Source organism: Zea mays, chromosome 4 (assembly GCF_902167145.1).
Source record: "Zea mays cultivar B73 chromosome 4, Zm-B73-REFERENCE-NAM-5.0, whole genome shotgun sequence".
In the NCBI taxonomy this organism is placed as follows: domain Eukaryota; kingdom Viridiplantae; phylum Streptophyta; class Magnoliopsida; order Poales; family Poaceae; genus Zea; species Zea mays.
In genome coordinates this window covers 192,561,063-192,585,781 of record NC_050099.1, presented here as the reverse complement: position 1 = coordinate 192,585,781, position 24,719 = coordinate 192,561,063, and the positions used below count along the sequence as shown (strand labels likewise).

At 49.3% G+C, this 24,719-nt stretch overlaps 1 long non-coding RNA gene across 1 annotated transcript; it reads right to left on the bottom strand.

The window, feature by feature from the left end:
• Positions 1-13,223: 13,223 nt before the first annotated feature.
• On the bottom strand, positions 13,224-16,119 carry LOC118476997 (uncharacterized). The gene is made up of 2 exons (XR_004857895.1): positions 15,761-16,119; positions 13,224-13,514 (listed from the first exon to the last, which is right to left on the bottom strand). It is a non-coding gene; the product is annotated as an uncharacterized lncRNA (long non-coding RNA).
• Between the last annotated feature and the right edge of the window lie 8,600 nt (positions 16,120-24,719).

Sequence of the window (24,719 nt, the reverse complement as noted above, 5' to 3'; positions counted from 1 at the left end):
CTATTTGGGCTCAAGCCCGGAACCGATCCGGATCTGCTTGGAGGCGTCGCCACTGGGGTCGAGGGGGACGGTCTTAGCCGTCTCCACTGGCTCGAAGTTGCCGGCATGGCGCTTCACGTCTGGCACCTCTTTGGAGAGGCTCTCCAGGTCGGCGATGAGGGCCTCGGACTCGGCGAGGGCCTCGGCGTACTCCACGCACTCCACGTCGCATTCGAACGCGTGTTTGTACGTGGGGCCAACGGTGATGACCCCGTTGGGGCCCGGCATCTTGAGCTTCAGGTAGGTGTAGTTGGGGACGGCCATGAACTTCACGTAGCATGGCCTCCCCAGCACCGCGTGGTAGGTTCCTCGGAACCCGACCACCTCGAACGTCAGAGTCTCCCTTTGGAAGTTGGAGGGTGTTCCGAAACAGACAGGGAGGTCGAGTCGTCCGAGGGGCTAGACGCGCTTCCCGGGAATGATCCCGTGGAAGGGCGCAGCGCGTGCTCGGACGGAGCACAGATCGACGCGCAGGAGCCCGAGGGTCTCGGCGTAGATGATGTTGAGGCTGCTGCCCCCGTCCATAAGGACCTTGGTGAGCCTGACGTCACCGATGACAGGGTCGACGACGAGCGGGTATTTCCCCGGGCTCGGCACGTGGTCGGGGTGATCAGCTTGGTCGAAGGTGATGGGCTTGTCGGACCAGTCTAGGTAGGCTGGCGCCGCCACCTTCACCGAGCAGACCTCCCGGCGCTCTTGCTTGCGATGCCGAGCCGAGGCATTCGCCGCGTGCCCGCCGTAGATCATGAAGCAGTCGCGGACCTCGGGGAACTCTCCTGCTTGGTGATCTTCCTTCTTGTCGTCGTTGCGGGCCCTGCCACCCTCCGCGGGTGGCCCGGCCCTGTGGAAGTGGCGCCGAAGCATGACGCACTCCTCAAGGGTGTGCTTGACGGGCCCCTGATGATAGGGACACGGCTCCTTGAGCATCTTGTCAAAGAGGTTGGCACCTCCGGGGGGCTTCCGAGGGTTCTTGTACTCGGCGGTGGCGACAAGGTCCGCGTCGGCGGCGTCGCGTTTCGCTTGCGACTTCTTCTTGCCTTTCTTCTTGGCGCCGCACAGAGTAGACGCCTCGGGAGCATCTTCCGACGGGCGGCCCTGGGGCTGCTTGTCCTTTCGGAAGATAGCCTCGACCGCCTCCTGGCCAGAGGCAAACTTGGTGGCGATGTCCATCAGCTCGCTCGCCCTGGTGGGGGTCTTGCGACCCAACTTGCTCACCAGGTCGCGGCAGGTGGTGCCGGCAAGGAACGCGCCGATGACATCTGAGTCGGTGATGTTGGGCAGCTCGGTGCGCTGCTTCGAGAATCGCCGGATGTAGTCCCGAAGAGACTCTCCCGGCTGCTGTCGGCAGCTTCGGAGGTCCCAGGAATTCCCAGGGCACACATACGTGCCCTGGAAATTTCCGGCGAAGGCTTGGACCAGGTCATCCCAGTTGGAGATCTGCCCCGGAGGCAGGTGCTCCAACCAGGCGCGAGCGGTGTCGGAGAGGAACAGGGGGAGGTTGCGGATGATGAGGTTGTCGTCGTCCGTTCCACCCAGTTGGCAGGCCAGGCAGTAGTCCGCGAGCCACAATTCCGGCCTCGTTTCCCCCGAGTACTTTGTGATAGTAGTCAGGGGTCGGAAACGGGTCGGGAACGGTGCCCGCCGGATGGCCCGGCTGAAGGCCTGCGGACCGGGTGGTTCGGGCGAGGGACTCCGATCCTCCCCGCTGTCGTAGTGTCCCCCACGCCTGGGGTGATAGCCTCGGCGCACCCTCTTGTCGAGGCGGGCTCGACGGTCGCGGTGATGGCGCTCGTTGCCGAGGTGGCCCGGGGCCGCAGGCGCGGTGTTGCGCGTGCGCCCGGTGTAGACCGAGGCTTCCCGCATGAATCGGGAGGTCGCGACATGAGGTTCTGAGGGGTATCCTTGCCTTCGGGAGGCAGTGCTCTCGGCCCGTCGGACCGCGGCGCCTTCCAGGAGATTTTTGAGTTCTCCCTGGATTCGCCGACCCTCGGTGGTGGATGGCTCCGGCATCGCGCGGAGGAGCATCGCTGCTGTGGCCAGGTTCTGACCGACCCCACTGGATGTAGGTGGTGGCCTGACCCTGACGACATCGGCGACGCGGTGCTGGAGACCCTGGGGCAGGTGACGTATTTCTCCGGCCGGGGGTTGTCCCGCCCATGCCTGCCCGACGTCCCGGCGGATCGGCTCAAGCGCTCCTGCTCCCTCGTCGATCCTGGCCTGCGTCCCGCGGACTTGCTCGAGCTGTGGGTCGTAACCCCCCGCCGGAACGGGGACCACAGCTAGCTCCCGCGGGATGTCAGCGCGAGGCACCGGCCCAGGGGGAGCACCATCCTCCGGCATGCCGAGATGGTTGCCTCCGGAGGGACCCCCTAGATCGACGTGGAAACATTCGCGGCTTGGCCCGCAGTCCTCGTCGTCGAGGCTGCGGCTACCGTCGGAACAGTCGGAGAGGCAGTAGTCACATGCGGTCATGAAGTTCCGCATGGCACTGGGGTTGCCAAATCCGGAGAAATCCCAACAGATGTTGGGGTCGTCATCTTCCTCGGACCCAGAAGGCCCGTAGGTCGAGACGTCCGTCAGCCGGTCCCAAGGCGACCGCAAGCGAAACCCCAGAGGGTTTGTACTCGCCTCTACAAGGGCGCCCGCCAAAGCGAGATTGCTAGGCGGGTTGAGGCTGAGTATAAACGACGTAGGATGGGAATCGGTTGGTACCTTTTGGTCGTCGAGCGGCGATGAAGTCACGTCGAGGACTGACTGCATCGTCGCCTCCAGTACGAGGGCGATGTCCTGCAAGCTTTTCGCAAGCGCGCTGGCGTCGTCCACTTGCTCGGGATCGGCGTGTCGCGGAAAGACGGCGCTCGCCTTCGTCTCAAACGCGAGGTCGACGCCCAACGCGCTCCCCGTTAGGGTGCTAGGGACGTCGACTCGCTCGACAGCCGACGAGGCGCGACCTCCTGCTTGGCCTTGGTTGCCCCGCCTCCTCCTCCGTTGGCGGGGGAGAGGACGGGGCGAGCTCGAATGTTGTTCTTCCGCCACGCGGGGAAGACGTCGTCGATTCCGCCGCCGGCGGGCGGGCTGTCGGCCGCCATTGTCGTTGTCGCGCGGCGGTGGAAGGAGTATCATGTCGTAGCTGCTGTCGAGGGACATGAACTCAAGACTCCCAAAACTGTAACACCCTGATTTTTGGGGGTATAAAATTTCTTTTCCGATATCCACCAAATTCAGGTGTTACCCTCTTTCTTTCCTTCTTTTTTCCCTTTTTTCTAAATAGTGGAGTGTTATTTTGTTTTATATATGTAAGCCTAGTAAAATAGAACCCTAAAAGAGTCCTTAATTATTGCATAGCATGCCGAGACATTTTATTGTACGTTGAATTGTTGTGGTTGTGCATCTATTCAAACTCATGTAGTACATTTGAATTTTAGATTCAAAAGCTATATCTAAATTCGAATAGAAATAGATAAAAAAGAGGAGAAGAAAATAAAAAAGGAAAACAAAAAAGGTCCAGCCCTCCCCGCAGTGCAGCTTCTGGACGGCCCACCTAGCCCCCCCTCCCGTGCTTCCCCCTTGTGGCCCAGCGTTCCGCGGCCCAGCAGTCGCGTGCACAGCCCTCCCCGCAGCCCAGCAGCGCGCCAAAGCCGTGCCTCGCGTGCCCTAGCGCCCACGCCGCCTCGTCCCCCAGCCACGCGCGCCGCCGGGCCCACCTGTCAATCACACGAGCGTCGCCCACGGTTCATCTTCCCGAATTGCTCCCTCCGCAGTCAGCGCGCACGTCCACGGATCCGTGCCTAAAGTTCCAAAGCCAGAACCACCCGCGGCCCCATCTTTCGCCTGCGCAGTTCGTCGCCCCCAGACCCCTCTCCTCCTCGTGCACTGCCCCTCGCCATGGCTGCTCCATGTCTAGAAAATGCACGCTGCTTCGACGAGCCGTCGAGTCTCATCAGCATCCGTGGTCGGTACACCCTGCGATGCCAAGGTAGGCCCGTGCCCTGTAGTTTTCCCCGTTCCTCCTTCTCGCATCGCGTCGCGCCGCTTCAGGACTGCCCTTGCGCACCGACGCCGTCGTTTCTCGCTTCCGGTGTTCCTCGACCGGTGCTCCTTCTCTTCGCCGTGGACAAGTACGTCCGTGCCACAGCCTAGCCTTGCTGCGCGCCTAGCACACCCAGCCCACACCATCGGCGAGCCGGCGCAGCAAGCCCCTACCGCGTGGCCATGGCAATTGCTACTCTGGTGCGAGGCGTGCTACCGGCCAGCGAGCTCCACTCGGTTCCCCGCCGTGCTGGCCGCTGCCGTCAAAACCTCCCACCTCCCACACGCAAGGTGAGGCCAGCCACATCCGTATTCGTTCATGCATGCGGTTGAGAAGTTCCACCTCACGATTTCTTGTTGTGCGTTTGAAGAAACATTCTGACCCCATGTGTATGCAACCTCACGATTCTCACTTTGCAGCCAACCAATAGAAAATAGAAAAGAGAGCTGCCCCACACCATATGTGGATCTTCTGTGCCCACAATCCTGTGGCCCTCTACATGGCTAGCCACTCGACCAATCATATTTTGCCACGTAGCCCAGTCCACAGCCACCTCCCCAATTTTGCGTAGAAGCCCATGACTTTTTATGTAATTAATATACTATTTGGTGAGTCATGCGAAAATTATTTGCTAGCCCCCAAAGTATATAGTTAATTATGAATAGACTTCTAGTTTGTTAAATATTCATATCTTTTGCGTCAAAAATCTGTTTTGACCCGTTTAAATTATGTTAGCATTGCTATGATGTCGCCTACATGTTAATAATGTTATTTTATCGTGTCACAAGTTTTAATTAATTAATTAGTTATCTGATGGTTATTACAGTAGCTTTCTAGTTAAAACTGATGTATAGTTTCTAGCATGCTATTTCACGTAGTGTTGTGCGTCGTCACGTGTGCCATTTTCGCGTGTGTCGCGCACGTTGTCGTGCGTCGTCCGCACGCTGTTTTTGCGCATTGTCGCGTATCGCGCGTTGTTGCGTGCGCCGTTCTCCGCGCGCCTTGTTTAGTGGGTCATGCGCCGTGTCGTACGACAATAAACTATTTCGCCTAGAATCACTCACGTTAATTAATTTACGTAATTAAACAGCGAGTAAACGAGTAGCAAACCCATCAAAGCTAAGCGTCGATTTTATCTTTGCATGTGATAGTTGCCTGTTAGTATGACTAGGTCGAGTTAAAATATTGTAATTCATATCCGCCTAGCATGCATGTGATATCTCTCGACCATTGCGTCGATCGTCTCGGTTCCTCTGCCGCGTGTGTCGTCTCTTGCTGCTCACGTGTCTCGCGCGCTATCCGCGCATTATTTAATTGTTTCCATTATGGTTGCTCGCGCTATTTAGTCAATTCTGGTTTAGTTGTCGGTTATCTAAAATAACGATTTAATTAGAATGAGACTTTAGCTTTAATTCGTGCCTTTATCAATACAATTGTTAATTAACTTGATTAATATCAACCTAAATAATTTTATTTAATTATTTGTTGTTGTTGTTCGCGCGCGGTATCGTTTGCGCGTCAGCAAGCCATTCACGTGTGTAGTCGCGTTGGCTCGTACGTGTTGTTTTGCGTGTGTCGCACGACGTCTGCGTGTGATAATAAATAGTTTGCCACTTATGAATATTCATGTTAGTGACATTAATTCGTCAAGTCATACATCTTAGAAATTAACTTAAGGTTTGCTCGACTGATATTTATTAGACTAACATTTCAATTAGATTAAATGTGTAGTGTTTATCTCGCGCTTTTATAATAAACATTAACCGGGCTAATATTAGCTTAACTCATTTTTTTTATTTAACTAACACTTGTTTAATATAAACTCGTCACTGATTTAGCTTTTCTCGTATATCGCGCGTGCTGTTCAGCATACGGTTGTGCTGCTTCGCGCGTCGTTCACGTGCTGTCTGCGCGTTGTTCGTGCGTGATGGGCTCATGGTCGCGTGTTGGTTCGTGCGCATTCGCGCTCGTCGCACGCGCTATTTTCGTGTGTCGTTAGCGTGCTATGTCGCGCGTGTCTGCGCGTCGTCTGCACACTGCTGTATTGTTTCGCGCATCATAAATTCGTCTCGCTTAGAATCCCTCGCTTTAATTAAATAGTAGTTATAATTTATAATTGATAACACCTAATTAAATGTCCTACTTCGTATTCGTTTAGCGTAAACACGATAACTTGTCGACCACATCTCCGACCGACACGTTTCTTTCCCTCGTGGCGGTAGAAGCGAGCTCTATTTTATTCTGCACAATTTTATAATGTTTTATCTTGTATGGTGTAATGTTCTTATGCATATATATGTTTCTTTGCTTGTACTAGTTCGTCTTCGCTTCGCGTTGCGGTTAGATTGCGATTTGTTTTCGTGCTTCGAGGAATCGAAGATCAAGCGTTGGCGACCAAGTGATCAGGCTCTTCGAGTTCTACAAGTTTGAAGACCCTGAGCATCTGTTTGGTGAAGGCAAGTGTCCTCTGACCCATTATGTCTCATTTACTTTATAATACACTGTCCCGCATACTATGAACAACCTAAGGATTTACTAGCTTTCTATTTACCTTGTCCTTGATTTACCTTTTGGGTTACTATGGTTAGCTACATGCTAGCGCTTTACTTTAATCAATGAACATGATGAGATACAATGATGATACTATGATTTTATTTTGGATATGATGATATACTGGTGGCATTTAGGGGACTCGGGCTGTTTCCCGAGTACCTCTCCGTAAGGACCTGTTCGTTGAGAGACCACCCGGGATAACAGTGCAACCATGAGGGTGGAATGGGACGCCCTTAGCCAATTAATTAGAGGAACTAGAGGTGTAGTTGCTTCGCCGTCGTGCCGTCAATGGGGTCCAGGCACAGTGCTTGCTCTGCCGAGGCTGGGTGCCGAGGTTCTTTCGTTTTGCTTTTGTTAGTCACCCTCCTGCGGGGAGGAGTGTTGTGTTTATCAAACTGGAGAAACCTAACGGGCGGCTATGACCTCTAGGGAATCTTTGTAAAAGCTACGTAGTGATACCCTGCCGGACCACCTAGGAAGTGATCAATGGGGAGTCATGATCCCCGGGCAAAACGGGAATCACGGCTCATGGGTAAAGTGTGCGACCTCTGCAGAGGGTTAGAAACTGATATATCAGCCGTGCTCACGGTTATGAGCGGCCTTGAGATCCTCTTTGATTAGAGATACTTGATCAGAGATGGTTGGTTCACAGGTGGTGACAAGGATGATGGTTTGACTATGGTAATGGTAAGTGGTATTCTTTCCGTTTGGAAAGGGTACTTTGGGTTAATAACTTGGGTTAATGTTAAAACCTGGCTCTCAATTAGTAATAATAACTTGACCAACTAAAATCAACTGCTTGACCTTAACCCCAAATAAAGCTAGTCCACTACAGCCAAACGGGACATTTGCTGAGTACGTTGATGTGTACTCACCCTTGCTTTCACAAAACACCAGGTTGCCTTTGGTGCAATCTATGCTCAGGTAAAGAACAAGGCGTCGAGGCGGATCTCCAGGAGTTCCAGGACGTTGATGAGTTCGAGGATTAGGCTAGCGACCTCCCCCAGTCAGCTGCCTGTGGTGGGTTGTTTACGTTGGCTACGTTTCGATTCTGTGTACTTTGATTTATATTATGTAAATGGCTCTAGTCTGTAATATTATTACTTACTCTTTATTGTAATTCGAAGCATTGTGCTATGATGAGTCATTTATGTAATCGCTGTGTACGTGAATTTCTGATCCTGGCACGTACATGGTTCGCATCCGGTTTACCTTCTGAAACCGGGTGTGACAAAAACGGAGCACCGTCCCGGGTTGGAGAGGTCGTTGGAGACTGCCCATCTGGAGCTTGACGGGAAGCTTTTCGTCAACACGCAGCAGGCCCCTACCTGGCGCGCCAACTGTCGGCGTTTTGAGACCGGGGGGTCCCTCAGGCCGACGAGTGAGTGCCGCGTGCCCCAGCCCAGATGGGTCGAGCGCGTGGGCGAGCGCGAAGGGGGGAAAGGAGCGAGGCGGCCGGAGACCGGCGCGAGAGAGGTGGGAATCCCGCGGCCTTCGTGTTCGTCCCGCGCCCAGGTCGGGTGCGCTTGCAGTAGGGGGTTACAAGCGTCCACGCGGGTGAGGGAAGCGAGCGGCCCCAAGAGAGCGCCTGTCCCGTCCTCGTCCCGCGCGGCCAACCCTCTCTAAGAGGGCCCTGGTCCTTCCTTTTATAGACGCAAGGAGAGGATCCAGGTGTACAATGGGGGTGTAGCAGAGTGCTACGTGTCTAGCGAGGGAGAGCTAGTGCCCTGAGTACATGCCAATGTGGCAGCCGGAGAGATCTTGGAACCCAACTAGTGTGATGTCGTGGCCGTCGGTGGAGCAGCGGAGCCTGGCGGAGGGACAGCTGTCGGAGCGGTTGTGTCCTTGCTGACGTCCTCCTGCTTCCGTAAGAGAGCTGAGAGCCGCCATCGTCACAGGGCATGCGGGGCGCCATCATTGCCTATCTGGTGGAGACAGCCAGATGGGACACCGGTCTTGTTCTCTGCGGCCCGAGTCAGCTCGGGGTAGGGTGATGATGGCGCTTCCTGTTGATGTGGCTGGCCTGTGCCCTAGGTTGGGCGACGTGGAGGCTCCTCCAAAGCCGAGGTCGAGTCTGTCTTCCATAGCCGAGGACGAGTCCGAGCCCCTGGGTCGGGCGAGGCGGAGGTCGTCGGCAGAGGCCAGGGCGGTGTCCGAGCCCTGGGGTCGGGCGAAGCGGAGTTCGTCGTCTTCTGGGTCTTAGCCCGAGTCCGAGCCCTTGGTCAGGCGGAGCGGAGTTCACCGTCTTCTGGGTCTTAGCTCGAGTCCGAGCCCTGGGTCGGGCGGAGCGGAGTTCGCCGTCTTCCGGGTCTTAGCCCGAGTCCGAGCCCTGGGGTCGGGCGAAGCGGAGTTCGTCGTCTTCCGGGTCTTAGCCCGAGTCCGAGCCCTTGGTCGGGCGGAGCGGAGTTCGCCGTCTTCCGGGTCTTAGCCCGAGTCCGAGCCCTGGGTCGGGCGGAGCGGAGTTCGCCGTCTTACGGGTCTTAGCCCGAGTCCGAGCCCTGGGTCGGGCGGAGCGGAGTTCGCCGTCTTCCGGGTCTTAGCCCGAGTCCGAGCCCTGGGTCGGGCGGAGCGGAGTTCGCCGTCTTCCGGGTCTTAGCCCGAGTCCGAGCCCTGGGTCGGGCGGAGCGGAGTTCGCCGTCTTCCGGGTCTTAGCCCGAGTTCGAGCCCTGGGTCGGGCGGAGCGGAGTTCGCCGTCTTCCGGGGCTGAGCCCGAGTCCGAGCCCTAGGTCGGGCGGAGCGGAGTTCGCCGTCTTCCGGGGCTGAGTCCGAGTCCGAGCCCTGGGTCGGGCGGAGCTTCCTATGGTGCCTTTGGCAGGGACTGGCTTCCTGTTAGCATCACTCTGTCAAGTGGCGCTGCAGTCGGAGTGGCGCAGGCGGCGCTGTCCTTCTGTCAGACCAGTTAGTGGAGCGGCGAAGTGACGGCAGTCACTTCGGCTCTGCCGGAGGGCGCGTGTCAGGAAAAAGGTGTCAGGCCACCTTTGCGTTAAATGCTCCTGCGATTTGGTCGGTCGGTGCGGTGATTTAGTCAGGGTTGCTTCTTAGCGAAGGCAGGGCCTCGGGCGAGCCGAAGATGTGTCCGCCGTTGGAGGGGGGCCTCGGGCGAGACGGAAATCCTCCGGGTCGGCTGCCCTTGTCCGAGGCTAGGCTCGGGCGAGGCGTGATCAAGTCGCTCGAATGGACTGATCCCTGGCTTAATCACACCCATCAGGCCTTTGCAGCTTTATGCTGATGGGGGTTACCAGCTGAGAATTAGGAGTCTTGAGGGTACCCCTAATTATGGTCCCCGACAAGACTTAACTGAAGCTATCAGAATGGACGTAGATATTGAAATGGTTGTTGATGAGGAGGATGATGAGGTGCAAAATGATAATGACTTAGTAATCCTTGAAGGCAATGACATTAATGACGAGGTTGCGTCTTTCGATGGTGTTGAGATTGAAATGCTTGATAGTGATGATGAGAGTTATGATCCGGCTAACCCCGACACATATGAAGATTATTTTTAATCGATGTAATGCTATATGACTTTTTATTTCGCACCTGTTTTTAAATACATCTTTTTATATGTGCTTATTTGTTTACTCTTAATTGCAGGTTGTTGGACAAATATGGTGGGCGGTTTCCTAAGGAGGAGGAGGGGGAGGAGGAGTAGGACGGCAGACGATGAAGAGCAGGCAGCGCAGCAGGACGAGGCAGAGCAGGCAGCGCAGCAGCAGGCGGCGCCTCAAGACGACGACGACCAGCAGCAGGACGCCTCAGGTTCAGGCGGCTCTAGTTCGAGGAGCATCTACCTGCGAGGCCCCGCGAGTCTCCCGCCGCGTCCCATACTTCGGGACAGACGGTCGCTGATTCGGCCGGAAGGGGAGAGGTATGTAACTTTATGTTCTTCATTCTTGTTCATATTATGTGTTCAAAATCATAATATAAACTAATACTTTTTATTTATCACTTGGACAGGTCTTGGACGGTTTTGGATTATGCTGGGGGTCATCGTCGCCCCCCCAATAACATCCTCGACCTGCTGTGCAGGGAACACTTCTCTGGACTTGTGGAGTACGCCGGAGTGACGGGCCCAGCCTTCACCTTCGACCACTACGCCGTCGCCCCCGTTGCAGTAGACCGGGACGGCAGGGAATTCAATAACAAGGCGGAGCGGGTGAAGCAAGAGCTGTGGGTAAGTCTTAGTATATTGTAAAATATGTCGCATTCGTTGCAAATTCTTGAAATAATGTATGGATACATCGTTTTTGTATGCAGGATTTCTTCAGATGCGATGCTGGATACGAGGCTAGGGCGGATGTGGTGGCCACCACGAGCTGTAAGAAGCTCATCGTGGACATGCACTATGAGGCCCGCATCCAGGCCATCATCACCTACCACGGCTCCGTCCTTGGGGAGAAGGTGACCAAACCTCAAGCCCGAACCATGTCGTTGACCAGGGAGCAGTACCTGCAGGTAAAGTCATGCATGTTTGGTACCAGTACTCCATGCATGAATTTTATTTTATCTTCTGATATGCACTTTACGTGTTTACTTTGTAGATGATTCCACATTGGTGCGCCGCACATCCTCTGTGCTGGGAGCAGATGGTGGATAGGTGGTGTTCGGCTGAGTGGGACGAGGCACACACAGCTAGCCGGGAACGACGTTTGATGATGCAAGGCCCCTCCTACCACCAAGGCAGCCGGAGCCTGGGCCAATATGCCGAAGCATGGGTACGCCACCTTTTTTATTTAGATATATAGCACTAAGTTAGATATTATTTCTAACTATCTCGTTGGTTTTCGTTGCAGTCGGCGTCACATGGTGGCAGACCTTGCTCCACCTTCTCGGCCTATGCTACGGCCCATAAGGGTAAGGCGACGTCCGACGTCACCTACAACCCGGATGACGGGCCCGAGGCCTACACCAACCCCACCGTCTACAGCCGCCTCCATGACTACATCGCCATGGCGCAGGAGGTCCATGGCCCAGACTATGATCCGAGCACCGAGCCGATCGACCCCGATGTGCTCATGAGGGTCGGAGGAGGCAAGAGACATGGGCGGTACTGGATTGCCGACGGGGCAATTGACTCGTCCTCCACTCCCACTCTGTCTCAGGTGAGAGCAAGGAGCATGGGCTCGAGTCCAGCCATACGACCTCGGCACGACAGTTCACAGCATCGCATACAACAACTCGAGGTTAGTGCTTCTGTAACTCGTCCTTCCTTGAGTTATATACCTACTCTTTGAGTTACTATAACGTTGGCTTGTAATATTACAGACCCAACTAGAAGAAGAGAGGAGGGAACGTCACGAGATGGAGGCGAGGATGATGGCGGAGCGGGAGGCGGAGCGCCGGGCAGATCATCAGAGGATGGCGGAGATGTTCCACTACATGCAGAGCCTTGGCGCCGCACAGGGCATCGCTCCACCACCTCCATTGTTCCCTCCAGTTGACCCTGCTCTCTTTCACACTCCTGTGAGTATCAAAATTGTAGTTAGATGTTTGTAATGCATATGGTATAACACATGCAATCTCTTCTCTGTGCAGGGCCAATCTGGAGCGGCATCCAACAACCCTCCGGAAGGGTTCAGCCCAACGCAGCCCCGGTCAAACCGCCCACCTCCATGAGTGTTGTGTTTTCATTGTTTTAGACTTCAGAACTTATGTATAATACTTATGTCTGTGTTTGATACTTATGTGAGACCTTGCGACGTTTGAGACTTATGTTTGTGTTTGATACTTGTGTTGAACACTTATGTTTGTGATGGATATTTATGTTTGTGGTGACGGTTTTATGTTTGTGTTGGCTATTTATGTCTGTGATGATATCTGTGATGTATATATGTGATATCTTCTGTTTGTGTGGATGGAATACAAAAAACAAATAAAAAAGGTATATACTGGTCGCTTTGCCGAGTGTAACACTCGGCAAAGAGGCGCTTTGCCGAGTGTCAGGGTCATAACACTCGGTAAAGAACACAGACCTGGGCATCGGCTTAGGTTCTTTGCCGAGTGTTATGTCGCTGGCACTCGGCAAAGAGGTCGGCTTTGCCGAGTGCCGCACAGAACACTCGGCAAAGAGCCTGACATGGGGACCCTCTCTGGCGGGCTCTTTGCCGAGTGTCCCAAGTGGCACTCGGCAAAGATAGATTCTTTGCCGAGTGCTGCCTGGAAGACACTCGACAAAGATAACTTCTTTGCCGAGGTCACCAGGGACACTCGGCAAAGCCGTCGTCTCCGTCACCCGGCGCCGTAACGGCCGCTTTTCTTTGCCGAGTGCTCTCTGGCACTCGACAAAGAGGTTTGCCAAGTGCCCGAGAAAAAGCACTCGGCAAAGAAGGCTTTGCCGATGCACTGTTTGCCGAGCCTTCTTTGCCGAGTGTCACACTCGGCAAAGCCTTTGCCGAGTGTTTTTAAGGCTTCGCCGAGTGCTTCAGGCACTCGGCAAAGCGATTGATTCCGGTAGTGATGGCATTATATAGAAACTATTTTACTAAACATATCAGATTCACTAGAATGCCTTAAAACTACCGCTCAAGTAAGTATCACTATAATATTTTATTCACAGTAATGGTAATCGTTGCAAGCCAAATAACTTAGAAATGTATGCCCATAAAGTAAACTTGAGGCCTAGGCTTTTGTCACACCCAGATTTAAGGGACAAAGCCGAGTACATCTCATACATGCGCCAAAGATAACAACATATATAATAATAGAGTGTATAGAGATAAATGTCACAATATAATCAGAGTACTTATTACATAGCGGAAGTCTTACAAAATAAATTATAAATGTAAATGGATCTAAAATCCATCCTTGGCGTCAGAAAGTCAACTGGGAGACGCCACCTAGATCGAATCGAACTCCTCGTTGTGTGGCTCCTCTTGAACCACCTGTTCTTCTCCTGTGGGGGGTGTGAGACAGCAAGGGTGAGCTCACACATGTTCATCGCTCAACAAGTTGTGGGTAATAATGTGCATGAACTCACCAAAGGTGGGAGTTCATGTGATGTGTAAGGCTGATCAACAATAGAGGTTAATGCTGAGCAGTGTTTTTAATAAGTTGGTCAAATTTTATTAGAAGTTACTAAATGTAAGTAAATACCAAACCTTAATAAAAGTAATAGAACAAAATTAATACATAATCACATGCAATGCAAATGACAAATAGAATTTAAGTTCCATAAATTAATCATGCGAGAGTCCTGAGCTGCTCATGACCGTGAGCTCGGCTAGTATACCAGTTTTACACTCTGCAGAGGTTGTACACTGTACCCACAAGTCGTGTGTCCTATGTCGCCAGGGTTTGCCAGGCCCTTAGACACAACCAAGGTGAATGGCTAAGGATCCACTACGAGGCCTTTACAAAGTTCCACTAGCTTTCAAAAACCCACTACAGTTTATGGGAAGAGCACTTGCAAGAATCCCCTGTCTGACCGTCATCGCATAAAAATGCCAAAATCAACCCGAGAACCTCCTTGCATGCAACTCCCCTACTGCCCTTGCCCCTTTCGGGGTAAGGTAGTCTTTCACTAGCTTTCCTAATTATTTAGCCAAGGGCGTCCCATTCCACCCTTGTGGTGGCACGTGTTTATCAAGTTAAGCTCCATATTCTAATTAAAGATAATAATGATCTTGACATGAACATAAATAAAATAACAGAATAATTGGAACATGGACATAATGAAATATTAACCCAAAACCATATAAAGCAATAGCAAAAACTACCCAAATGATTCAGGGGTAAACAAGGTAAAATGGATAAACAGACTAGGGTGACCTATTGGGTCCCATAAAAATTAATCATATGCATTGCATAGTGATAATAAAAAATATTATTGGGTAACAAAAGTGGATCAAGGGCACAAATTGCCTGGCACTTGAGATTCCAATTACTAGGGTAATTCTTCAGATCTTTGTGACCACACTGCTAGTCGTAGTAATACAAATAAACATGGTATAAACAAAATTAACATCACACCAAACATAAGAACATACTGCATAATCATGATCTACGCGTGGCTATGAGATCGTGGGACGAGAACCACTAAAATCGGAGTTACGATTAAGGAGTTATGATTTTATAGAGGATTTATGCAATTAAAATGTTAAACTAATTCATAGATTGGTTAATATAAATCATACAAGAGGTTATTCTATAAATAGTTATCTCAACTTTAATCTAAGTTATAAATTAACCATAAATCATATTCCAATAGTTTATAAGCACTTTAACCAAACTAACCAACATCAGTTAAATACAGATATAATTATAAAATATTGAGACATGGTATAATAAATGTTGTTATTGCATAGTAAATATTTATACGAGACTAACGCAACTGGAACGGGTCAAATCGGAATTAAAACGAAGAAGATATGAATTTATAAAGTTTTAAGTGTTGGATAAAAAGGTGAATTATGATATTAATTTTAATGTTGCTTTCATGTCAAAATAGTGGTACTAAATGATAAACAATAATATTACAAAATTATAGCAATTGGAATGGACTAATTTGGACATCATATGAATTTTCTATGAATTAAACACATTCTAGCATTTATTTTCACATTAAAAATCATTTTCTAATCACTTTTACTGTATTTTATAAATCTGTGGACTAGGCATCAAATTCTGTAAAAGACAGGGGCAACGACGCAAAGGTTTCTAAGACTCTGGGAACAGTCCCTGTGGGCCGCGGGTTCATTCTGAACTAACCGAGGGGCTCTTATGCTAAACTGCCCTAGCGAAGTGGTATCACCCAATCTGGGCCGTTAGATTCTGAATCAATAGATCAGATTAGATCTGAATCCGCAAGCGCTGCTAGCCCATGGATCTAAGATCTACGGCCTGGATTTAAAGTGTCAAAGGGGCATTAATAGATCTAATCCTAGTCATTCACAGAGAGATCAACAGTTAGGATTCAATTACGAGCGAAGGGTTACACATGATATGATCTCGGCCTCCCATTAAGATCTAACGGCCGAACGGTCTTGCCCCTACCCCCGACCGACCGACGGCCTCACCGCCAATCCCCACGGCGGAGGCCATGGCCGGCGACCACGATCCTGCGCGCCAGCGCCCCAACCTGCCATCAATCGGTCGATTTGCGTAGAGGGCGAATAAGCGAACTCGAGGGAAGCTCCTTACCCGGCTTTGCAGCGTAGAGCACCACGACCATGGCGAAGCGTGCCACCGTGGCGAGAAATCCCGCGTCCGATTCTCTTTCTCCGGCGAGGTGGTCAGGAAGGAGGCGCCCAGGGCACGAGCATCGATGCCTGCTCAACGGTGGCGTCAAGGAAGGCGGGGATGGAGGAGAGCACCACCCACGGTCGGGACTGGAACTCGACCTCCTCTGCTGCTATGTACTCCGGTGGTGGCTACTCATACTTGCGGCTGTACAGAGACCTAAAGAAACCTCGGCTCCCTACGTCCACGACCCTTCATCGCTCGACTGGATGAACGAGGGGAGGGAGGGCTTATATCTGTGCGGGCACGCGCCCCCGCAGGAAGCCGCAGGCCGGGAACTCGCCGCATATTCCGACGTGTCTGTTACGGTGAGCAGTCGAGTCCAAGTCCATCGTGAGATCCACGTGGAAGAAGGATTTCTGGATGCCGGGACCCACGGTCAGTGACTTGGTGACCAGAGCGTGTGCGCACAGGGGCTGGGTAGTGGGCCCGTGCCGATCGGGTCGCTGCAGGATTCCTCGCGCCGACCGTGGTGGTGTTTGTTGCGGTGCAAGATTGGGACGAAGCCTGCCAGCATGGACCCACCCGCCAGTGGCACGGGAAATAGATGCGGCGCGCGCGCGTAGGATAGAGCTGGGCTGGCGCGGGGAGAAAAGAAGTTTGGGTCGGCGGAGGAGGCATTCAGCTCACATGGCCGCGCAGGGGGGAGAATAGACGAGTGGGCCGAGAGCTAGAGAGACCCTTCTTTTATTTTTTTCTATCTTTATATTTTGAATTTCTAAATTCAAATTACACTCAATTCTGAATGTATGTTTCAACTTCAAAATAAATACCCAATCAAAACCCGAGTCATGAGATGCAAAGATTCTATTATATTTGTATTAATACTTTAATTAAACACTTGTGTTTAAGTATGAAATGCAAAAACACCCAAAATAAGCATTTTCATAAAGGATAAATATAGGGTATATAATGCTTTATTTAAGATGGTTTAACTTAAATTCTTAGGGAGAATTTATAATTATATGGTTTTAACAGAGGAATAACTTAGTTCACATAGGGATCCTTTTCATTTGATATTTTATTAGAATATATATATATATATATATATACACATATTAGGAGGTGTAACTTCAAAGTTAAGAGAAACATGATTAAATGGAACTCTGATTCATAGCCTATAGAGAGTTTTACTATATTCTAAAAATAGGACTTTGAGGTGTTACAGCTTTGCATGAAACATTCTTACCACTACATTTTTCTATAGTAATTTGTGAGCAAGTGAATATTTTTGTATTTATTTCAGTGGAACTTGTAATGAATATTTAATACCCTGAATTACAAATACAAACCTTGAATATGGGGGAGAGTCAATGGCGGCCGCGGACGGGGATGGTGGACGACGACGAGGAAGGGGCCGGTGGGTGACAGCTAGGGAGGGGGCGATGGTCGTGGAAGGGGGGTGGAGCCGAGGACGATCGGCAGCGAGGGGCGGGGGCCGAGCACGCCTGGCCGGAGATGGCGGTGACGGGGGCCTGTACCGGCGGCAGGGCGGATGGTGGTTACCGGCGACGGCGAGTAACGATGAAGGCAAAGTGAAAAGAGACGATGGCACGATTAGTAATATGGTCGCGATAGCGTTGTCGAGTGCCCACGATCTAGCACTCGGCAAAGATTTTTTAATTTAAAATTATACTTTGCCGAGTGTCCTAGATCTGACACTCGGCAAAGACTATTTAATTTTTTTTTAAAAAAATACTTTGCCGAGTGCGCACTAACAAGCACTCGACAAAGATTGGGCACTCGACAAACTACTTCTTTGTCGAGTGCCTTTTTAACACTCTACAAAGCTAGTCTTCGCCGAGTGTCTTCATGTGACACATGGCAAAGCATATTTTTATTTTCTTTTCCCCCAAACCTTTTCTACTGTGTTTCTACGGTATATATACCTACATGTTCAATTTTGGCATAATTATCAACATGTTTTATATAACTATTAGATTTAGTTCATTTAATTGAATTTTTTCAGATAATTCAGATTTAAACTGCAAGCCACTCGAAAAATAAAAAACAGTGAATGCAAAAATGATGTTCATGTTATTTAGCACAAGTTACGACCTATTTCAGGAATGGACTGGAATTTTCGAGCATCATGCTCAGGAAACATGACCGCATACTTGCGATCCAGTTATTTTAAAATTGTATAAAACACAAACAAAGTCAGAAAATAATTAAACTTGCCGACGTGACATGATATCATATGTAGAGACTCTGATAAAAATTTGAGACTGTTTTAAGAAAATCATGAGATTGTTTTAGGAAAATTTCACACGTAGAGATCAATGAATTCTCTAAAAAATACTTCATATTTCTTTTGTTCGGAAGATCCCTAAACTCACAATATATATATATATATATATATATATATATATATATATATATATATATATATATATATATATATATATATATATATATATATATATATATATATATATATATATAGATAGATAGATATAGTATTTAGAGCCCTGGGCTCTTTTTAACTACAGGAAGCCCCAACCACCCGCTCGGTTGACCAGGCGACCATCCGGTCCACCCACTATAATGTTTACGCTTAGTTATACACAAATTTACGCTCATGTACCATTGTATAAAACCAACCGCTCTACCTGGCCTTCCGCGCGATGGCTGAGACTAGGGTTTCAGTGGAGGCTGTTGCGCGACACGAGCGAGCACGGCGGACAAGCATCCCATAGACGAGATCCATGGCGATCGCCTCCCTGTCATCGTTCCAGAGGTGCCTCCTAGCCCAGATCTGTTCGCCCCTCGCCCTCTCCAGACTCGGTGATTCGCAGACTCGGCCAGCTGCCTAGGCACCGGCCACCGGCGTCCGGATCTCCTGCTCTGCTGCTCGCCACCACGGGGGCTCTCCGGCGTTGGCTCGACGCGGCAGTGCCCCCCGGTTACTCTGCCTCCTCGTCCGACCCCAGCGCCAGCCCCAATATCTCCTCCGCGATGCCATCTCCGACACCCTCTCCTGTTCCCGCGCCATCACCGACCAAGAATCCAGCTCCGGGCATCCCTGCGTCACCGCCTGCACCGAGCTCCATTGGCCAGATGCCGACCGCCGCCTGCACCGAGGTCCATTGGCAATTCTCTATGATTCCTCTTTCTTGTCTCTCTAGTGACGGGTGTGGATTTTGTGGAATCTACGATTGATGGGGTTACGATTTGGGGGTTTTCTGCGCTTAAGGCAGCTGGCGGGGTTCGGGAGCTTCGGATCTGGTTTGTGGATTTCCATCCGCAAGGGCTGTTTGGGGTTCCGAGGTTGTGGGTTTCTGCTGGAATATATTTTCTAACCATAGAATTTGTTTAGAGGAGTTCAGATCCGTTCGTATTTGAGTCTGGATGTTTAACATCCGATACCGCATCCATATCAGAACAAATAAATCTGTATATGATGTCGATATCCATTTGTATCCTATCCCGCATAGCTAGTTGATACTATCCATATTCAAATCCGAATAGAAATCTGGAAACAAATGTAATATTAGTGATATACGATTGTGTCCGATCCATGTGCACCCTTAGCTTTATGATTTCACTGGGTTATTTGTGGGTATAGTTTCACTTATTTTTTTGCCTGGCTCCAGTTTTCTTCATTTAAGAGCAGTGCACGTATTCAGAAGCTGACTATGTAATTTCTTATATGTTGCTTTGAGGCAAATTGAACAAGGATTTGTTTGGCTTCCAAATGGTTTGTTGGTCCTAAAATAGTCAGAATAACATGACATTTGTGCTATAGGTAATATGATCTTCTAACTCAAGTTTGCATTCAGTTTAGACTTTAGGTTATGTTAGTCATAACAAGCTTGAAAAGACATATTAACAAGGAAAGATCATATTAACAGTTCATGTTACGTTTGCAGATATGGACCTCAGTGGTTTTCTCCACATTAGGAAAGCTGGAAGAGCCTTTTGAACTCAGTTTTTTGCTAACAGTGGTGTTATGGTGAAACCGAGTTTTGTGTGTATGTACCAACAGCTAAAATGTAAACACGACATTATCATAGCTGAGTACAGGAATAATTATCTTTTATATCTTATTGTAAAATCTGAAACAGTTCTCCTGTAGATGGTTAGCTTGCATTTTACGCTACAATTACCTCAGATCACTTCTTGTTGTATCTTACACCAATTTACGAAATTTCTTGATGCATTTTATGACAATCTCATGCGCTGAGAGATACATTCGATCTACATTCGTTATTATGAAACAGATGGACGATTTACGCTAAAATTCATACTCATTTACGTTGTTTTGGTTCACGATTTACGCTTAAATCCGTCCGAGCCGTAAATTTGGGCTCCATTCGCCATTACGAAACAGATATACGATTTATGGTAAAATTTGTGCTAATTTACAATGTTTTGGTTCACGTTTTACGCTGAAATCCATTCGAGCCAGAACCCGCGCTCAATCGGCCGCACACGATTTTCACGCCGTAATTCAGGCCTCATTTGCTGTTACGAAACATGTATACGATTTACGCTAAATTGTGTACTCATTTACACTGTTTTAGCTCACGTTTTACGCTAAAATCTATTTGAGCCAAAACCCGCGCACGATCGGACGCACGCGATTATTACGCCGTAATTTTCGGGACCCATTTACGGTTTCGAAACAGATATACGATTTACGCTAAATTTCGTACTCGTTTACGCTGTTTTGGTTCATGTTTTACGCTAAAATCTTTCTGAGTCAGAACCCGATCACGATGGGACGCGCGAGATTTTTACGCCGTAATTTTCGGGCCGCATTCGCAGTTTCAAAACAGATCTACGATTTACGCTAAAATTCGTAATCATTTACGCTGTTTTTGTTTACGTTTTACGCTAAAATCTGTCCGATTCAGAACCCGTGTCCGATGGGACGCCCGCTGGTACGGGACGTGGCTATACCTGGCTGGGGCTTCCTGGTACTAATGGAAGCCCAGGGCTTCCATTACCTCGTCCTTATATATATATATATATATATATATATATATATATATATATATATATATATATATATATATATATATATATATATATATATATATATATATATATATATATACACACTGCACCGTGTCCGTTCCATTATTGCTGTATCTTTTGTGCGGGGACAATCAGTTTGGGATAAACCAGGACTATTGGAAACGAAACCAGGTTCGGCCGGACTAGAGCCCGGTCGATGGCGCTGTGCCCCTGCATGCGCTGCCGCTGTGGGCTGTGGGCTGTGGCCTGCGGCACGGCCGGCGTGACCGTGGCGCGTACTGCACTGCATCTGCATGCACTACAGCACGGCTGAGCTGAGAGCAGGCCGGCCACCACCACACCACCGCCGTAACTGTAACGACTGTGACTGTACATGGCGCGAGCCCCCACGGCCGGCACTGTGCGCGAGACTGCTGCTGAAAACAATCAAGGCGCGGTCTCCCTCGCCGGCCGGGGGACCTGCTGATAAGCTGCGATTGGAGACCGCACTGTTCGGCCGCCCGCCCGGCAAACAGCTCAATCCATCGTACGTCGTCCGTTCCGTTCCGTCCGTCTCCATTATCACCGGCGGCCATCAACAACAAGCAGTAAGCGCTAGTACATGTGTGATACGCTTTTCTCCGCTTGCGTGCTGCAACGCCGGCGCCGCTCGCCCATTCTCTCGTGATGCAGAATACTGACCACTACTATGGAATAAGCAATATCGGTTGAGAACTGGCTAGTGTATCGGATTTTTATTCGGCCTACAACTTTAGGACGATGAGATGACTTCCATTCTTGCAGACCGTGTGAAACAGACTTTATGAAGGCTCATCAAGCATTTTTTTTTCGTGATTTTAGATCCTACTCCAGAAGTGAGCCATGCATGAAGATAGAACAGGTGTGACAATATATGTCAGAGGAATATTTCAAGGGTAGGGGAGTTCTTTAATTTCTATAGTTCTTGAAGATATATAACACATTGGCCACTCTTAATTTGAATCTTGATGGTGCGAGAGGCGAAATCTGGGATTTTTGGGCGGTCAATGTCAATTGTATAATTTTCGATAGTGTTTTGTAGGCCGCTGACATCAAGTAATTTTTTGTGGCTATTGGTGGGCCGTGAAATAAGCAAGTAACTTTCGAACAGACTGGCTTGTGGCCGCCAAAATTAATTCGGTTATTTTCGGCAGCCCACCAATAACCGTCGAAAATTGTGTTAAATAGGGATATCGACTTCTTCCTCGCTATGATGTTCATCCATCTTCCTTTTCAGTCATGCCTTGCCGCTCCCATCCCGCGCCCTGCACCACCTTTAATTGTGTTAAATAGGGATATCGACTGTGACTATGGGGGTGTTTGTTTGGGATTATAATCCACCTAGATTATATAGGCCCTGTTTGTTTTCACTTATAGATTATATAATCTAAATTATACTCTAGATTGTATAATCTGGATTATTTGCTCTGGATTAAATAAGCTAGGTGCTGCTGTTTGTTAGCTCAGATTATTTGGACTTGACTTATTATTCATATGCATACAAATACAACAATACCCTCGGCTGTTTTATTTGTCTGGTGGGTGAGAACGTCTATAGACAGGTGGATGGCAATTGGAAGTAATTTTAATCAACTTGTCATGGGTAGTGTGTCTTTCATAAAAAATAAGCTGAAATAAGCACCTTTTGATGAGCTTATAGATTATCATAATCTCAATTGCTAGATTATATAATCTTATCAGATAAGCTGTTTGTTTGTTTCCTCACTAGCTTATTTACATTGGATTATATAATCTACCTAGATTATAATTCCAAACAAACAGGGCCATAATCCAACAATTTTTGAACTAACTCTTAGGGGGTGTTTGTTTGAGATTATAATCTATCCAGATTATATAATCTAACAACTTTTGAACTAAGAGTTAGTTCAAAAATTGTTGGATTATATAATCTAGGTGGATTATAATCCCAAACAAACACCCCCTTAGTTCAAAAGTTGTTAGATTATATAATCTGGTTAGATTATAATCTCAAACAAACACCCCCTATGTGTCATCCATTTCAGATTGACACTTCTCATTTGAGTAACGCACGTGAGATTTGCTGGTCTGAAATTGTCTCTTATTTGGACAACCTAGTAGTGATCGATATAGCATGGTATTTATGACCGAAAAGGAAATAGGCTTACACCTTTTCCTAATTGATTTTGGTGGTTGAATTGCCCAACACAAATGATTGGACTAACTAGTTTGCTCTAGATTATGAGTTCTACAGGTGCCAAAGGTTCACAACAAACCAATAAAAAGACCAAGAAAGAGTTCAAATAAAAGGAGCAAAAGACTACCGAAGTGTGCCCTGGTCTGGCGCACCGGACTGTCCGGTGTGCCACCGGACAGTGTCCGGTGCACCAGGGGACCAAACTCTGAACTTGTCACCTTCAGGAATTCTGGGAGCCGCTCCGCTATAATTCACCGGACTGTCTGGTGCACCAGCGGAGTAACGGCTATACAGCGTCAACGGTCGTCTGCAACAGTACAGTGTAAAAGTGAACAGTGCGCGCCTGCGTGCGCAGAAGTCAGAGAAGCGCCAGAAGGCGCACCGGACAGTGAATAGTGACTGTCCGGTGCACCACCGGACTGTCCGGTGGCCCAGAAGTCAGAAGCTCCAACGGTCGAACCCTAACGGTCGGGTGACGTGACTGGCGCACCAGACAGTGTCCGGTGGCGCACCGGACTGTCCGGTGCGCCATACGACAGCAGCCTCCACCAACGGTTCTTTTGGTGGTTGGGGCTATAAATACCCCCCAACCACCACACTTCAATGCATCCAAGTTTTCAGCCTTCAAACCTCATACAAGAGCTATAACATTCAATAAAAGACACAAACAAAGAGATCAAATCCTCTCCCAAGTCCGGAATCACTCCAACCAAATTAATGACTAGAGAGAGACATTTATGTTCATTTGAGCTATTGCGCTTAGATTGCTTTTCTTCTTCCTTCTTTCTTGTGTTCAACTCACATGTAATCAAAACAAGAGACACCAAGTTGTGGTGATCCTTGTAGTGGACTTAGTGTCCCATTTGATTGAGGAGAAAGGCTCACTCGGTCTACGTGACCGTTTGAGAGAGGGAAAGGGTTGAAAGAGACCCGGTCTTTGTGACCACCTCAACGGGGAGTAGGTTTGCAAGAACCGAACCTCGGTAAAACAAATCACCGTGTCATCCGCTCTTATTCGCTTATGCTTTGTTTTCGCCCTCTCTTTTGGACTCACATTTAATTCTAACGCTAACCCGGCTTGTAGTGTGTGCTTAAGTTTATAAATTTCAGATTTGCCTATTCACCCCCCTCTAGGCGACTTTCAATTGGTATCAAAGCCCGATACTTCATTAGAGCCTAACCGCTCGAAGTCATGTCGGGAGATCACGCCAAGAAGGAGATGGTGACCGACGAGAAGCCCGCCACAAGCCATGGGAAGGCTCCATCCAGGGAGTCCGGCAACAAGGTGAAGGGATCTCCTTCACACGACAAGTCGCGTCGGAGCGGCGAGAAGAAAAAGAAGATGAAGAAAGTGGTCTACTACGAGACCGACTCTTCCTCGCCATCCACCTCCGGCTCCGACACGCCGTCCGTAACTTCTAAGCGCCATGAGCGCAAGAAGTTTAGTAAGATTCCCCTATGCTATCCTCGCATTTCCAAACGTACTCCTTTACTTTCCGTCCCATTAGGCAAACCACCCATGTTTGATGGTGAAGATTATAATATGTGGAGTGACAAAATGAGGCACCATCTAACCTCACTCCACACTAGTATTTGGGATGTTGTTGAGATTGGAGTACAGGTACCATCACCAGGGGATGAAGACTATGACTCGGACGAGGTAGCCCAAATCCGGCACTTCAA